The 14,899-nt window shown below is 34.2% G+C and overlaps 1 long non-coding RNA gene across 1 annotated transcript in view; it reads right to left on the bottom strand.

The window, feature by feature from the left end:
* LOC111098156 overlaps nt 1-14,027 on the bottom strand; it is a 32,756-nt gene extending 18,729 nt beyond the window's left edge. The window contains exons 1-2 of the long non-coding RNA XR_005367396.1: nt 13,954-14,027; nt 823-901 (exon numbers count right to left, since the gene is read on the bottom strand). This is a non-coding gene — a long non-coding RNA (uncharacterized LOC111098156). The remainder of the gene's footprint in view (nt 1-822; nt 902-13,953) is intronic.
* Between the last annotated feature and the right edge of the window lie 872 nt (nt 14,028-14,899).

Raw genomic sequence — 14,899 nt, 5'->3', positions numbered from 1 at the left:
TTCACATGCATGAAAATAAAAATAAAGAGACTATCAATCATAACTCAAAACTTACATTAGCAGTAATAATTATAATTAACTTTTAGCAAATACAATTAATGTTCTTGGTTCACAGGAAATTTTAGGCTTTTGTTAGGCATTTTTTTTAAGATTTTATTTATTTATTCATGAGAGACACATGAGAGAAGCAGACATACGCAGAGGGAGATGCAGGCTCCCTGTGGGGAGCCAGATGTGGGACTCCATCCCCGGACCCCGGGATCACAACCTGAGCCAAAGGCAGACACTCAACAACTGAGCCACCCAGGTGCTCTGTTTGGTCATTTTTAATGAAAATGTCGTTTTGAAAATTTTTTAAAAGATTTATTTATTTATTTGAGAAAGAAAGAGAGAGAGAGGGAGAGAGAGATCAGGGGGAGGAGCAGGAAGAGGGGGTAGAGGGAGAGGGAGAGAAATTTTCAAGCAGACTCCCTGCTGAGCACAGAGCTTGATCTGGTTCTCAATCTGGACCCTGAGATCATGACCTAAGCTGAAATCAAGACTTAGATGCTTGAACGACTGAGCCACCTCAGTGCCCCATCTTTTTAAAAATTTTTGACACCACCTTTAGGTTCCCATTGTGACCCCCGATTTGTAAGTAATCTATGAAGTACTCGGTCAACTTGATTTTTCCTACTGAGTTTGCTATAGTTGTGTTTTTCAAAATGTTTTTGATATTAAAAATTGCAGAGTCTGTGCTTCAATTGTGAGAATTTCTCTTAAGCAGTCATCAAGATATAGCAAATCATTTTCATCCGATATTAATAGTTCCTCAATACTTACAACAAACGCCGATTTTGAAATTGTAGGAGAATAAAAATAATTTTTCCTCTACACTTTTAGGCTCTTACTTGAGATGTCCCTATAATAAAAGACAGATTAACATGAGAAAAACAAACAGAAATTCAATACTATATGTACCTCATATATATAAGCAAAAAAGCAAAACCAAACAATTTGGACTAAATCGAACTAAAAAGCTGCATAGCAAGGAAAACCAACAACAAAATGAAAAGTCATTTTACTGAATGAAAAAAAAATTGTAAATCATATATCTGATAAAGGGTTAATGTTCAAAATATATAAAGAACATATATAACTCAATAGCAAATAAAATGCAAGAAGGAAGGAAAGAAAAGAAAAGAAAAGAAAAGAAAAGAAAAGCAAAGAAGAAAAGAAAGAAAAGAAAGAAAAGAAAAGAAAAGAAAAGAAAAGAAAAGAAAAGAAAAGAAAAGAAAAGAAGAAAAGAAAAGAAGAATCCAATTACAAAATGGGTAGAGGATCTGTATAGACATTTTCCAAAGAAGACGTACAGATGACCAACAGACATATAAAAAAGTTCATTATCACTAATCAGAGAAATGTAAATCAAAACCACAGCAAGGTATCACCTGACATTTGATGGGATTGTAAATTTGTGCAGCCACTGTAGAAACCAGAATGAGATTCCTCAAAAACTTAAAACTAGAACTAGGATATGATCCAGCAATTCCACTTCTGGGTATTTTTGCAAAGGAGATTAAAATTATTTTAAAAGGATAAATATGCCCCTATGTTCATTGCAGCATCACTTACAATAACCAAGATATGGAAAAAACAAAGTGTGCATTGATGGATAAATGATAAAGAAGATATGATATATATATATATATCTACATTAGAATACTACTCAGCCATAAAAAATAATGAAATCTTGGCATTCACAACAATGTGGATGGATCTTTGAAAGTATTATGCTAAGTGAAATAGAGAAATATAAATACCATATGATTTTATTTATACACGGAAGCTAAGAAACAAAACAAATGGACAGAACAAAGCTCATAGATATAGAAAATAGAATTGTGGTTGCTAGAAGAGAGGGAGGGTTAGGGAATAGGCGAAATGGGTGAGAAGGGGTCAAAGGTACAAATGAACCGAGTAACTAAAATGGCCCAAGCCACCACCCTAGATACCATCTTCAGCTAAGGCCAAAGAAAGATGTTGGGGAAAGGATGCAGTTATGGAAGGTTACTAGGAAAAGCGCAGTGAATAAAAGTATGGCTGTTATGCAGATGTAAGTCCTGCCTTCTCCAGTGATAAGAGTTTCTAGAGATTTGTTCATTCTCCTCTTCTTAGTACTGAGAGGGAGACAATCTTACAAATAGAGATTTTTCCTTATAAAAGTCTTTACAAATTGATAATTTTTACTAGGCTTTCAGAGCTTTTTCTATATCTGCTATATCTTTAAAATAATCCTTATGCCAAAAAGGCATATTTTGGGGTGGCAAATTCTGCAGCACTCCAGAATTATAAAGCTAGCTTTATTTTGTTACAATTTCTTTTTACCTCAAAATAACACGCTGGGAAAATGTACTCCTATCTCTCATTTTCTTTACTCTTACTTTTAATTCCTCAACACTCAATTCCATCTTTTTCATAACTATGTCTAACATGAGGGATTCAAGATTGATATAGCCCTAAAACAAACTATCAGTCTTGATGAATAGGCATATAAAAAAGTAAATTCTTGTATCCCACGTTAGAGAGGGCTTACTTTTATTTCCAGAGAACGCCATCACCAAACAAAATGCCTAACCTAAATATTTCTTCCTATGAAGTTTCAAGCATGAATGTCCTAAGGTGCACTGAATAACAAATGATGCATTACATATTCCTCCAGAGGGGAAGAATTTAAATTATTTTTCAGCAAACCTACAGTGCATATTTTTATATGGAGTAATATTAATTCAGGCTGTTTCTCTTCAGCAGGTTGGAAAAAGAGATTAAATATAATTTTAACAACATACTTATAGCTGAAAACCCCTACTTTTGAAATACTGGAGATAAGAAGTGCTCTTTGCCTGTAAAATATTAATATTTTTAAATAAGATAAATAAATATTAATAGAAAATGCATTCTAATATCAGAAACCATTTGTTACAAACTTGAGTTTTCCAAAATGATGATCAAACTTATGTCAAAGCCACTTTTGAATATCAAACCTAAATTAAGGCAACACCATTTATAGTCAGGTTAATATATTCAGGATGTCATTTAACTAAAATATACGTTAAGTATATATGCTTTTTAAGATCAATTTCTCCTATATTTGCTTGGAGGTGTATTTAAAATGTACACTCTAACTCAAGCCTTATTTTTAAAAACTCTTAAATCTATCTTTTGTTCATTTATTGAAAGCTTTGCTACTCAGGTCATTTTAAAGGAAGCATGAAATATATAGGCCCAAATATTAAATGATGTTGCCTATCATTCCTTTTTTTTATGCTGTTGATTACATGATTAATTTGTATTGGAGAAGAAAAAAATTCCTTCTACCTTTCTAGATTCTTGGCTGATCTAATGATTAAATTAGCATAAGACAGGATTAACAAGAGAAAAGTCAATTTAATTACACACATATAGGAGCCCCAGAAGAATAGGAGACCCCAAAGCAAGCTGGGCAAGTGAGACTTATATGCCGTACTGAACTAAGGAATTGGGTAAGGACCTGGGGCTTCAAAAGAGAAGATGGTGATTCACAGGATGATTAGAAGAGTAGATGTTGGTAATTAAATGTTTGTCAGGTCACTCAGATTAAAAAAAAAAAGTAGTTATCTCTTGGTCGTAGCTCTCTTTCTGTGCTAGGCCCCCTCTCTAAATTATTTTCTGGTAGTTTAAGGGAGAGGTAAAAGTTTTTCTTAGGTCTGCAGGTCTTGACTGGCTAGTTAGAGTACACATGCCAAAGCAGCACATTTTGGGATGACCTATTCTAAACTACTTCATTTTAAATCTGCTAATTTTTATCACCAATACCTATTAAGGTAATGATAATCAGATTTTTTTTAGTCTTATCATGTACTAGGCATTTCTCTAAGTATTTTACATGAACCAATATATTCATTCTACAGAGAAATCTTAAGAGGTTGTTGTTATTCCTACCATCCTTCCTTTAAGGAGAAAAATGAGGCTCAACGACACTAATAAATCTGCCAAAGTTTACATAGCTACTAAGTGAAAGAGTGAGGCAGCCTGGTTTCAGATGGGTTTTTATCACAATCATGTTGATAACACTTAATCATACCTAAAATCATTGTCTGACTCATTTAATATAAGCATCTTGAAAATCATGGAATTTTATTTGAGCCTGGTGGTATTTTAAATTCTTTTTAAAATGTATTCCTACTGAAAATAGAACAATTTTCTATGGCTTAATATGAGTCTTCTGTTTCCAAAATTATAATGGCCTAGAAATTGCAAAATTCTCCTGCTCTGGAACATCTAAAAAAATAATTCAAAATACTCTTTCAAACTACTAGATGAGCTTGCAGAAAATCAAGGAAATAACTCAAGTTAGGTATAATCAGGAAGTTAGGACCACAGATTTATGCTAGCAGGAATTGAAAGTTAATGTAGGAGTATATCTAGATCTCACATTACCTACAGCTTCGAAAGCAAGGAGCTGAATAAATCACATACAATAATAGCTATAGCAGAAAAAGAGACTCTATACAGGTAAATTGTAACATTAATGAAGTATCGTGTTTAACTTGGCTTTAGCACTAAGTGGAGTCTTTTTTGTAAATAAGAACTTCATTGAGACTGTGTGGTCAAATCTGGCCTTCAAATATTTTGCAGTCTAAATCTACTATATTTGTTCAGTTCGCAATACCTAAGCCAAGAATTACAAATTATATTGGACCTAAATCTTTTTCAACCAGGTACTTTGAAAAAGCAAGCCAAAAACCTACCTGGAAAAATACATACCCAACACAGGATGTCAACAAATATGGCCTCTCAATTAAACATATGCTAAAAACAAAGGAAAACAAACTACCACGAATGAGAAGAAACAGAAACAACATTACCAGAATTACAAAAGTTCCGATATTAAAAATGTTCAAAAAAGAACACTGAAGAGATTTGCTTAACAAATTTAGGAAAATGAGACCAAATTGAAAATATATTAGGATAAAAAGATTACCAAAAATAGAAAAGAAAATTAGATATATTTATTTTTTAATTAGATATATTTAATTAAGAACTAAGGAGATGTTATTTAAAAAGTAAATATAATTAAAATTAACAATTTACTGGGGCATTAAATAGCAGTTTGACAGGGCTGAAGAGAATCAGTGAATGGGAGAAAGATCAGAAGAAATTGCACAAAATGCAGCACAGAAATAGAGAAATAAAACATATGAAGGAAAATGTTAGAGACATGGAAAATAAAGTGAGAAGATGCAAAAATATTTTTAAAATAGATACCAGGAAGAAATAATAAAACAATTATATAGAAGTAATAGTGAGAAAGATAACACCTGATAGTTTCCTAGTATTAAGTGATGAATAATGGCATTTGAAAGCCAAAGAATTCCAAACAACATAAATTAAAACAATTCTTATCTAAACAAATCATAGTGAAATTGCAAAGTACAAAAGATCTTAAAACAGCTGCAAAAAATATTAACAAAAGCATGATTAGAATGACAAATTCTCAAGAGAATAAAGGCAGCAAGTAACGAGCAAAATATATGTGCAAAATTCAGAGAGGAAGTAAGCGTCCAATTATACTTTGGTCACTCAGAATATCTATTTCCAAGAATGAAAACAAAGACATTTTCAGACAAAAACTTTAATTTAAGAACTTTTAAATGATCTAATAGAAGAAGAAGAAGAAGAAGAAGAAGAAGAAGAAGAAGAAGAAGAAGAAGAAGAAGAAGAAGAAGAAGAAATATATTCCAGAAAGAATACCTGAAATGAAAGTGAGACTGGTAAGTAAAAAGAATAATCATGCTGCACATCTAAAGATAAATCAGTGGTATAAAAAATAATAATTGTTTTTTTTATTTTAAAGATTTTATTTATTTATTCATGATAGTCACAGAGAGAGAGAGAGAGAGAGAGAGAAGAAGAAGAGACACAGGCAGAGGGAGAAGCAGGCTCCATGCAGGGAGCCCGACGTGGGATTCGATCCTGGGTCTCCAGGATCGCGCCCTGGGCCAAAGGCAGGCGCCAAACTGCTGCACCACCCAGGGATCCCCTAATAATTGGTTTTTATTTGTAACAAAGCTGAGTTAAAATAGCAGACAACAGGTGCCCCTAGTGCCCCAAGTACCCAGGCTCCTGAACATCATTCCCTCCATTATGTAAGACATTTCCCTCCTCTTTCAGTGATTCTAGATCTAGCTTTTCTGCCTGTCAATTTGTTTCAGCCTCAGAGAAGAAAGGAAATACTGACAAGGTATTTCACCATTCCCATCATCCCATCCCAAGGTATTTAAGGTCATCCCATCTTTTTATATTACTCCAGTGCTATGAAAAGAGGCTTACTTTATTAAATATTCATTTGAATGTTGATAGTAACCGCTAAAAGAATAGAAATCCTGAGTGAAGAAAACATGCAATAATAACCTCAAGTGATTTAGAGAAGTCATGCGATAAAAAAAAAAAAAGGTGGTGGAATCATTCTGAGTAGAGAGAGGAATAAAACATGACAAATAGTACACAATGAAAATATCAAATTTAAATAAATTTATGTCATTTCAATAAATGTGCCAGGTAACACAAAATAACTATGCCTTTAACGAGACCTCTTCTACCTCCTTCAGTCTCTCTCTCTCTCTCTCTCTCTCTGTCTATCTCTCTCTTTCTCTTTCACAAATACACACACACACAGACAACCACACAAATTATGGCTAATGAGATGTAAGGAGAGCTTTGTAAGTGTCCTTGAAGGAAGAAGATGGACTTTTTCATCCATTTCTTCTTCTCCCTGGCTGAAATGAGAATAGGATAGTCAGAGCTTAAGTAGTTTTCTTGAGGTATGAGATAGAAATAATACTGAGGCTGATGGATCAACAAGATAGAAGGCAAATGGTTTCCTCACAACATGGGACTCCATACCAGCTCTGGGTTGCCTCCCTTCAGGTTTTGTTTTTACAGTTGTGACTTATCCTTGGGCATGAGGATTGCATTGTCCTGGGAAGTGGACTCAAAGCCATTTGGACAAGGAATATCTCAGTCCCAAAGACCTGGAACATTACTCTAGAAAGGGAAAGGGCCTCAGATAAACAAATCCCCTTGACTAGAAGAAAATTACTGCTAAAGAGAAGCCAGAGGTGACCACCTAAAGAAGTCCCAAGGCAAAGACTATGGTACTTGGGCCTAAAGGAACACAGAAAGCCCCAGATATTTGTGATGAGGAATAAATAAAATCAAGTAGGGAAAGTACCCAATATATAAAAACACTCCAGGCTGATGAAAACTGGGTGCCAGACAATTGTACTGAGTACAGAGTAGATACTGACCTGAGAATGACTCCTGACATCATTCCCATTACCTAAGTCCTTTCTCCTCCTCCTCTAGTGCTTCTTGCTCTAGCTTTCCTCATGTCAACATTTTTTGTTCTTTGAACCTAGGAGAGAATTGTCTTAGCCTCTGCTAAGAACACAGTCTCTTATAGGACAACACTGTAACAGAACTGTAGGGAATGTTCACCTGTGAGAAACATTTATCCTACTCCAAACTGGAGTTACTCTAAGCTAGGCCTTACAAGGCAGAGAACCACAGCTCTTCAAAACAAAAGATACACATAAATTAAGCCCTAGGCTTCTAAGAATGATTAACTGCAGTAACTAGTCCTACAAATTCAATCAGGGACAAAGCCACAGAATAAACTCTGAGATCAAACTGAATATTTTTAAAATTATACTTTGTGAAGGATTGTACTTGCCAGTCACCTTTAAATCCAGTCAGCCAGCTAATTAAATTTCCAGTTCCCAAAATATTCCCAATAAACAGAATCCAAAATAATAATGCACTTCTATATTTCCTCAGCAATTTACACAAAAACATATTTATAACAATCTCTCATGGCCAACAATAGCTTTATAAGTTCCAACTAATATCTTCGTGTGACAATAACCCACTCGAATTATTTTACCATTTGTAGTGTTTTTGCAAGGATTTATAGGCGCCATAAAAGAATTTTCTTTATAGAGTTGTCTACCAACAAATATTTCTGTTTTTCACAGAAGGAATAAGATAGGAGCTAATTTCATCCAACTTTTGAGAAATAATCAGTTCTTATCTGTATAATCTTTTAGATTATGTAATATTAGCTAAAATTGCAAGAAATACTCAGGGATTCATGTTCATGGTGAAATTTGATATCACCAAAGAGCATGATTTCTTCTTTTGGGAGACTGATTGGATTTACTGGAAATGTCATTAAGTTTCCCATAGCTAGAGTATGAGACAGTGAATTCTTGCATTATACGACACGTAGGAACCTCTTCCTCTCGAGTAACAATAGATGATTAAAGCTATAGTGCCTTAAACCTGGGAATTTACCAGACCTGTTGTTTTCCAGATTCTTGGAATGTTAGAACTGGAGACCACCTCAGGATCTCACAATTCAATGGCATATTAGAACAATCTGAAGATCTTTTAAACTTACAGATACCCAGGAGCATCTCAGACCAGTTAAATTAAAGTATTTCAGGATAATCACTAAACCTTGGTAAATGCTTAAAGTCCCCATGTGATTCTAAGGTGCAGTCTGGTTAACATTCAGTTGTCTTTTAGCCAAATTCCTCAATTTACACAAAAAGGGATCTAGTAATTCTAGGGATCAGTTGGTGGAAACAGGTTTATTTCTTATTTCTCCTCTCATTTCCTTATTGGCTCTGCAAATAGAAATCAAAACTCTTCATCAGCTTCATACATCTGTATCCTGAAGGGGCAACTTTTAGAAGCTTCTCAGATCCCACTACACAAAGGACTTTGTATTTTAACCAAATATGAAGTCAGACTTGTGAGAATCACATTACAAGTCAGAATGCATACATGTAGAACAATAAGAGATCCAGGCACTAAAAAGAAAGTTATTCTAGAGAGCCTCTAAGATTCCTTTTCAGTATACCAATCTTTGTTCAATTTTCATCTTAAGATTCAGTTTCTGTCACATTGAGCTGATGAAAAACACAATTCAGCAGTGAGAGAAACTCTACTCTCATTATCCATGGAAGTATAGATTCAGCTCTTGCTTATCTTATAAATTAACATGTATTTATTGTGTGTTTCTGATGGACAAATCATAGTATCAGTATCATTGGATTAAGCTCTACACTAAAAGAACACGTAAGATCACTGAGTGTATGAAACAAATGAAAGAAAGTTAACTGGATTATTTTGAACTCATTCTAGGTACTCAAAATAGTTTATGGTGATTGAGTGGTTGATTCATTACAATTCTTGCTTTTCCAACAGTCCAATATTTAATGATTCAGGTAATTTAATAAATATAAGTTAGGTTATAAAATTAGACTTTTCACTCCCCTACCCAACAGGTTTTATTTTCTATATCTTCTTGATCACTAGCCTGCCTCTGTTTAGTCCTAATTGGACGTGATGCAATGGGATATTAAAGCAATCTTCTTCATTCTACACTATCATCTCTTCTCCTATTAGTTTACCATAATCTCAAATTGTGGAAATGAAGAAAAACTTGGATTACATGGATCAAGTCGGCTCTTCCCTCTGACAAGAAGCTTCCCCAAAGGAGAGGAACCTCTTTATTCACTCTACAGTTCTATCAAAGGGACCTATCATGGCCAGTAGTAGTCCAAATCACCTTCCTACTCTTTTCAGTGTGAAATACACATCTGTCAAGTAGAGTTCCCCTAAGAACATTAATGCTGTTCCAGGAAGTGTCTGTATCATCATAACTATTCTATAGATGAATGTTTCATATAGAGGTTTTGACATGGTGATTCTGTAGTAGTTCTGCCAACATCTGCAGAGAAACTATCATAGTGACTGGAAAATGTCTCAGGTCGTCTTAAAACTTAGGTTTTCTGACATAGTGAAGAGAAGAGGGATAATAATACTATGAGAAACTGATCCTGGAAAACTTATCTTTGATTCACCCTGGTGGTTATTTCTCAAGAATGTAACAGAGTCCCAATTACAGTCATGTTGAGACAAGTGTTTATATCCTGCATTTATATTTGTTTTCTCTGTTGTCTCTGTTTATGACTTTGTATCAATTGCTACCACCCTTTTAAAAATTGTGAAACAAATAAACAAATTGCAGAGTTCATTGGCTTAAGAACCTAATTTCTTTTCCTGAAAATTACATGAAACACAGTATATCCATTAATTGTTATTCAGCAATCATTTATAAGACTCAGTGCTACAATACCAACACGAGGACTAAACTTGCATGCCGCAAATGGTTCTTGATTAAGAATTTTCCTAACACACTTCTTTTTTTCCATTTTGTTACTTACTCAAAATGTATTTACCACAGATAATATTCTAATTCAAGTTGGAATTAATGGCAATCTGTCTTGGTCAACATTTCTAATTGAGAGTCTCATCATCACACATCATGGACATGTTACCTCGCTAATTGAATTTGCTATTCATTATTTCTTCATATCTTTGTCATTGTCCTTACTTTTTCATGTCCTTTTCGGTCCACTATCTTCATCCTTCTGTACCAAATTTGATACCAATCTCTTCTACATAGTTTATTTGACTACCCCAGCAATCCAAATTTCTTCATTAAATTTCTACAGCACCTGTTCTCTATATTCTTGTTTTGACATTGTTACAATTTAATTGTGAGACATACTACAGTGCAAAGCATTCTAGCACATGATGTTAATTTTGTGACCTAGACTCTAAGTGCTATAGAAGAGATGTGAAGAGAAAGATTAATAAAAGATGTTTATGTTCTCATTTATTTCAAGCACAGATTAAAGCAGATGTTTCTAGATGTAAAATCCAGTGCTTCTTTCAACTTGGAAGTTGTGCCAACTCCTGGATAAGGATATTTTTTGCCAAGAAGCAGAGAAATGATGAGTTTCCGGTGAGTATTTCTAAGTCCCCTTTAATGGAAGCAGAAATGAAAGGCAGCAGCTGTTGATCATGCTTTATTGAGGCTGCAAATTTCATCATTTAAGCACTGAATTGATTAATTCAAAACACTACATTGAGTGTGTTTTCTGGAAATTGATGAATATGCAAATAAGAATTTGGAAGAAGTTTTACTCCTCAGAGTAATTGAAGAGGAATTTTACTGTCTGCCAATATATAGCTATCTAAAAGGTCTTGTACGGATGCAGATATTTAAGACATTACTGATGTCTGAGGTAACATAGTTGTTGAGCTACTTCTCCTAAATCCTTGCTTTTCAAATTTAAATGTGCATGCAAATCATTTGAGGATTTTGATGAAAACACAGATTCTAACTGAAAAGTCCTGGGATGGGGCCAGATTCTGAATCCCAAATAAGCTTCCAGGTGATGCAGACTGTATTTTGAGTAACAAGTCCCTAACAAGCCACCTTTCCCCTGCTACACAGAGGTACATTCCTCCTCCCACTTTCACTAACCTGAGAGTGCCCACTACTGTAGCTAGGAAGGTGCTGCTACATGTTCAAGGTCAAGGAAGTATATATCTACAGTACAAAGTCATTTTCAATGCATTTCCTTAAGAATTGGTGTTATAGATGGTGGCTAGGTGTAGTAGAATCATTTAGCCCATTTTCTTTATTCTTTAAACATTTATTGAGTGTTGTCTATGTGTAAGGCACAAAAATAAAGATAAATAAAATCAAGTTCATGGTTACGATGTTAGCTAGTTTCCCCTGCTCAATTTGAACTCAAGAATTTATAGCATTGTAGAGGTGTATAACATTAAGATACCAATAATTTCTTGGAATAATTTAAGGACTAACATATTTCATCTACATTATTTATGGAGTAATAAGAATTGAGTTGCTGATGCCAGGAACAATACCTGCCCCTCCCCATCTAAGGGAGGACAAAAAAAGTCTGGAAAAGAAAATCAAAGAATGTTGGTAAAAATTGCAATTGTAGTGAAAAAAATCATAATAAATGAATGATGATGATAATAATAATAATAATCAGAAAAATCCTGGGAATACTAGGCCCCCAAGTTATTCCTTTTCCTTGCAAAATTTCAGTGTGTCTCATTCACATACTCATTAATTCCCTGGTTCAACCAAAATTTACAACGTGCCAAATATTTTTCTGGGTCCTGGTAAGATTATGGTGAATGAAACAAGATTCCTGACTATATGGAGCTTATGGAACACAGAATGACAATATATAGTAAGTGAATTAAGAAATAGACAATAAAATATCTGAGAAGAATGAGTACTTCAAATAAGTACACAGTGTTAATAGCTGGGAAGGAGATTTTGTCAGAGGACATCTGCATGGCATTACCCACTGTCTCTGGAACAGACTTTCAATAGGATACCTCACATTCTAACCAGGAATTCCCTGCTCATGGAGGTCATCTCCCTAAAGTTTGAGGGGTAATTCTTACACACCCCTTTTTTTAAAGAATCTTAATCCTAGTCTCTGAACAATTAAATATTTTATAACCATTTCTTCCATGACATCATCAAATAAACAGATGCATAGCAACATCCCCTGATAGCCTTAAAAATAGTTATGCAGTTAGTATTTTCTCCTTCCCCTAATATTTCACTCTATCTATAGTATAAGATGAGTGGTTTTGCATGATAAGAGAAATACAAAGTCTTATGGAAAGAAACATAAATGAGGTCAATACTAGAATTCCCTAATGGAATGAAAGAGAGATTGTGAAGACAAGACATTGACCTCGGAACAGAACAAATGAACAAGCTTTTCACAGGCAAGATGATAGAAGCATTTGGATGTCAAGATGTTGTGGACAAAGGCTTTGAAGGGAAGGGAAGTTAGCATTTGATGGATATTGTACTATGTTGGTGATATTACCAGGTACTTAGATATGCCCAATCCAAGAACGTCTTTCATATGTAATAATGCTGTTCACTAAGATAATGAGATCCAAGACTCAAATAACTTGGAACATATCATGCTGATAAATTTCCAGATAATAGGAAAACATTATGGAAGGTAAGAAGAATCACAACCAAGAGGGCAGGTCCTTGGATCCTCAGAGATTTATGGCCAGTACTAAGTGCTATCTATGCAAATGTGCTCAACTCTATCAGATAGGTTCCTACTGCTTTCCTTTTGGGAAGTCAATTTCAGACTTCCTCTCACTCTGGTCCCTCCTCTGCCGTGATATGTTATCTAAGTGGTTTTGTACCTAATCTTAGTAATTCAACTCACTCTGAGTACACACACTATCTTTTTTAAATATCCGAATATTTCACTCCCAGTCTGTCCCATTGACATGTCTACTCACTCATGTCTGTCCTCTGACCATTAAAAGTGAATCTCCAGCAAAACTGGAGATACAATGTTAAGCTGCAGACTGGCTACATGTGAATTGATGTAGCTCCTAGGTAGATGTTTAGAGCGTTAAGTCTCTATATAGGTTATTATTCTCTTGAGCATAATGATTCAGAAAATCAAAAAGCATGTATATTGGAACTTTCTATTCACGAATGGCATTTGAATGTATTTCTAAAATTTGTTTTAAATTTATGGATTCATTATAAATGGAATGGCTGGATAGAATACAGATGTCCACTCTATCAAGGGAACTGCTCACATGTTTCAAATTCACACATAAATATTTAGAAGCTAAATCTTTGTAATTAAATAAGAGTTCCCACAGAAAGCATTCAGTAGTTTTCTTTAGATTTTTATTATTATTATTATTCAACAATAATGGTCCATACCATAGGCCAAAAGCTGTTTTTCTTTTTTCCATTTAAGGTTTCCATTTATTTGATTACTATATGTGTACAAATGGAAAATACCCAAAATACATAAATGATATAAATAATTCAGAGATGAAGCTCTTTTTCTGTTCAAAATGTCATTATTTTTCCTAATTTAAATGAATTGATATGTAAATGTAGTTTCTATTATCTAAAGTAAACATGATTCTAGCATAAACAATATTAGCATTTAAGATAATAATAGCCTGCCTTACCTGCCTCAAACTTAGACTCAAACATATTCATCTTTTCACCATTGAACATATATGTACTGAGTGCTGATTATGTGTCAAGCACTGCAGTAGACTAATTTTGTCACAAGACTGTAAACTTGAATGTTTCCTTTGTGAAGTAATTAAAATTCTATACTACTTGCTTAGCCAGTATTCTCCCTAACTCACAATGCAGCCTTTCAAGGTAGGTATTATTCTTGTTTTGCCAATCAGGAGACAGACTCAGACAAGTTAGGATGTTTGCCCAAATCCATTCAGATCATGAATATCAGGAGTTCCATTCAGTTGGTTTGAACTCTAGATTTTATCTTTTCAAGACCCTTGCTCTATCTACTTCAGCACATGGCCCCACACACTTTCATCTGTATGACCATTTCTTGCATCAGTAGTGGCAGCCCTGTGATTATAATCCTAACTACTTTCTGCAGTGGTTCTTGCAGTTTCAAATTGGTCTTCATGAGAACACTGAAAAAGCTGGGAGAGTATAATTACACATCTGACATTAAGCCTCTTCATCATACATACTTTTTTGAATTTCAATAACTACTACTATCTCCTTGAAGCAAAGACTATCTCTTATTTATTTTTATATCCTTCTATCTAACATAATGCTGGGTGCACAGCAGGTGCTCTGTAAGTTGACTTGGAACTAGTGTTTCTAAAATTATTCTCTCATCTACATTCACAGTAATAATGCAAAGCTATAGTAAAATTTTACCTTATATACAATATTTCCCTGTTTAAGAAATTTGTATCTAGTTAGAAATAGATTTCCACCAAAATGATTAAAATAAAATTAAGAGCTTTGTATTTGACGGAATGGGCCTTGGATACGATAATATATTGGCAGAGCCTTGAAAACTGTTGAGTATTTGCAAATGTAAAGTACTATTATTATCTCTGAAAGATCTAGCATAATCCTGTCAAA

Source organism: Canis lupus, chromosome 12, assembly GCF_011100685.1.
Source record: "Canis lupus familiaris isolate Mischka breed German Shepherd chromosome 12, alternate assembly UU_Cfam_GSD_1.0, whole genome shotgun sequence".
Lineage (NCBI taxonomy): Eukaryota > Metazoa > Chordata > Mammalia > Carnivora > Canidae > Canis > Canis lupus.
Note: the sequence above shows the minus strand (reverse complement) of the source record. Positions and strands in the feature narration are given on the sequence as shown.